Here is a 3,463-nt window from a genome sequence, read left to right as displayed (position 1 = left end):
ACCAGTTTATTGTTTTTTTTTGTTGTTGTTGTTTTTTTTACAAATAGGACTTTTTAATTTATCACTATTAAAAATATGAATTTAAACAGATCCTTGGCCTGGTGGTTCATATCCATCAGCTCTTTCAACTTTATTGCCTGGCTGATCACTGATAGCTTTTCCAGAACTACCACCTTCACCATGAAGCTCTGAGTTTTCCCAATTCAAACTTGGGCCTCTTCAGCATGTTTACTATTCTAGCAAAGACATGTTGAGGATAGACTGGCAAGTCTTTTCTGTTTTTCTCAGTGCTGCTTGAAATCGATTTCTTTATTTAATTAATTTATTATTTTTTAAAATTGTTTTATGTGTATGAATGTATTGCCTGTGTGTATATAAGTGCACTTGTGTCGTGCAGTGCCTGTGGAGGTCAGAGGAGGACATCAGATCCCCTGGAATACAGATGGTTGCTCGCCATCACATGGGTGCTGGGAATTAAACCCAGGTCTTCTGCAAGAGCAGCCAGTGCTCTTAATGACCGAACCATCTCTCCAGCCCCTGAATCAGTTTATTAACTACGTTATAAGTCACTTGTCTGTACTTCTTGAGTCATGATTCCCATCATCTTCTGGACCTGCTGATGCTGAACACAGGGGTCCTGCATATCTGGTTGTTTTGTTTTTTAGTAAAACCAACACAGAACAGACAAAACAAGCAACCATTGGTTGTCTTGACGTCAACATGGTCTTCAGTCATGGCCTGCCAGTTTTGGAACATGGAACACTTTTGTACTGGGTACGATCCATGCCATGGAAATTAGACAGTTTTGGCCCTGAACATCCTCAGTAATTAGCTTGATTCTAAAGCAGCTCTGTCACTCTATAGCTGAGCAAGGCTCATTTTAAACCCTTGAGGCCATCAGATGCAATTTTGGTCCCTTGAGTCCTTGTGATTGGTGTTTTCCCAGTATTTCGAAGACTGAGTGTGGCCGGGACTTTGACGTTACAGCACTCCTTGCAACGATGAGCCGCTTTCTTCAGGCTTCCCTTCTTGCTGCTCGTCAGGCACTTGTTCTTGCTGCTCTGAGCTGTTTTTTTTTTTTTTTTTTTTTTAAGACTTTTTTGCTCTGGGAGAGGGGGAGGGGATGCTAAAGAGATGACTAAGCAGTTAGGAGTGTGTACTGTTCCTTGCAGAGGACCCAGCACTGGAAGCTGACTCACCCAGTGGTCAGAAACAAGGGTAGACAGTAATGGGCTTAAAAGGAGAAGTTTGAGCTCCTCAAAGACCCCTCCCACAACCTGCTGTCCTCCTTTGTACCCGCCCTCATTCGTGCTCAGTGTCCCTGACCTCACGCTTCCTTCCCTGCACCACACATTTCATTTTTCTCTCTTCTTCTGTTGCATGTGGCATATAGTTCTTGGAATCTATTTGTTTAATTGGGAATATTTTGTAAGGTTTGTTAAAGTTTTGTTTTAAGGACAGTTGGAGACTGGATTTCCTGATATTTTTGTCCTGTGGTATCTCCAGAGGGATTGATTTGCCATTTTAGTTTGGAGTTTGTCTGAATTGGATGTCGATAAGATAAAAATAGAAATCAAGACTGCCCACCTCCATTGCACCCTGGACCAGACCCTTGGGGAGTTCGTGGCAGGGTCTGAGGGGTACAACATGATCCTCCATCCTCACCTCACCAAGAACCAGCACCACTGTGCCATTGCTCCAGAGCCTTTGGCTGCACCACCACCATCTTGGATCCCCAGTTATTTTCTTTCTTACTTGCTAAGTCTAAGTTCAGGATTTTGAGATCAATATAAAAGTACCTAATTCAGGAAAATATTCATCTGGGTGTTAAGGTTCCTCACACGGTCCAGCACAGGCACTCAGCCTCTTGGGAACCAGCTCACCCAGGGTCTTGAGGCTTGCTGCCTAGGGCATTTCTCATTCCACCATCTTGAAAATCCTGTTATTTCTACACACTTCATTTTGATGCTATCTATCCATCACTATCTCCCTCCAACTTCCCCTTGACACCTCATGTCTTCCATGTCCTCCTTTTTTTTTTTTTTTTTGTTATCAGTAACCCTCTGAGGCCAATTAGAGCTGCTCATATGCACATGGTTATAATACCACCCACCACTGTCATGATGACCTACCAGGAGTCACATCCCCAAAGGAGAGTGATTATCCCTCCTTCAGCCATCAACTGCCAGTAGCTCCTACAAGGATGGGACCTTGGGGGCCTTTCCCTCCTCAATGCTGGAACGTTGAAGGACTTGGTCTTGTGCAAGCCTTGTGCTGGTAACCATAGCTGCTGTGAGTCGATGTGTGCAACAGCCATGTCATGTCTAGAAGTCAGTGTTTCACAGCTTTCCTCCGTGTCTCCAGGTCTTAGATTCTTTCCAGTCACTCTTCTGTGCTATTCCCTGCACCTGGGATAGGGGGAGGTTAATTAATATAGATGATTCATCCACAGCTGAGTCCTCACAGTTACTTACATTTGGCATGTTGACCAGTTATGAGTCTCTGTATTAACTATTACCCACTTTAAATAGAAGCTTCTCTGATCAAAGTCTAGAGCAACACAAATCCACGGGTATAAACTTATTTAGAAGGCAGTTTGACAGTGTGACCATTACCCAGAACAACAGCAGTAGGTTCCTCCCTTAAGGCCTGTGGTCTCCCTGGTTATGTGTAGCAGGCCTTATGTTCCAGTCATAAAGTGGTTGGTTACCTCCATAACCATCATGTCACCATTGCACCATCTTGCCCATCTTGCCAGGCAGGTTTGTATTGCAGCTTATAGGGTCTAGTGCTAGATGAGACCTGTGATATATTTTGTCCCCCAGGAGCCTGAGATTTCTTATAATTTCCAAATGATAATTATCACGGCCTACCAGTCATGGTTGCTAATACATATGTTTATTTGCACTGTTAGGATCCGTGCAGTTCTCATTTGAGTTTGTTATAGTTACTGTTGGAGAAAGTGAGGCATGGAGAAACATGGTTCCTCCTACCATACCATGGTTCATAAGGAGAGGAGGTCACTGAAGGCAGCAAATCTGGTTCCAAAACACACGCACCCAGCTCTTGTGCTTTACTAGGTTGCCCCTCCCTAGTTCACAGCTTGAACTGGCTTCATTAAAAACAAATGGCATATTCTTTAGAAGTATGCGTGTGTGTGTGTGTGTGTGTGTGTGTGTGTGTGTGTGTGTGTTGGCACTCAAAAATTAGTAAGAAGGAATCTGTTCAATCAGTAATCAAAAAGAAAAATAAAGTTGAAACTCTAAGACCAACATGAAAGTTGGTCATACTTACATGAAAGATCCCTTGTGAGAATCAAGACAATTTAAAATTATATTTTCTTTTAAAAAATATTTTTATTACTTTTATTTTATGTGTTTGTGTGTATTGTCTACATGTGGGTAAGTGCACCCATGTCATGCAATGGCCGCAGAGGACAGACCCTGGAACTGGAGTTACCGAC

The 3,463-nt window shown here is 42.9% G+C and overlaps 1 protein-coding gene and 1 pseudogene across 1 annotated transcript in view; one reads left to right on the top strand and one right to left on the bottom strand.

Annotated features, from left to right (window-relative positions):
* Window positions 1–3,463, top strand: part of Fdx1 (ferredoxin 1) — a 57,572-nt gene that overhangs the window by 20,213 nt on the left and 33,896 nt on the right. The window lies entirely within an intron of this gene.
* Window positions 82–2,880, bottom strand: LOC103733902 (annotated as a pseudogene).

The sequence above is a fragment of the Nannospalax galili genome, unplaced genomic scaffold (genome assembly GCF_000622305.1).
Source record: "Nannospalax galili isolate Female #2095 unplaced genomic scaffold, S.galili_v1.0 scaffold335, whole genome shotgun sequence".
Lineage (NCBI taxonomy): Eukaryota > Metazoa > Chordata > Mammalia > Rodentia > Spalacidae > Nannospalax > Nannospalax galili.
Note: the sequence above shows the minus strand (reverse complement) of the source record. Positions and strands in the feature narration are given on the sequence as shown.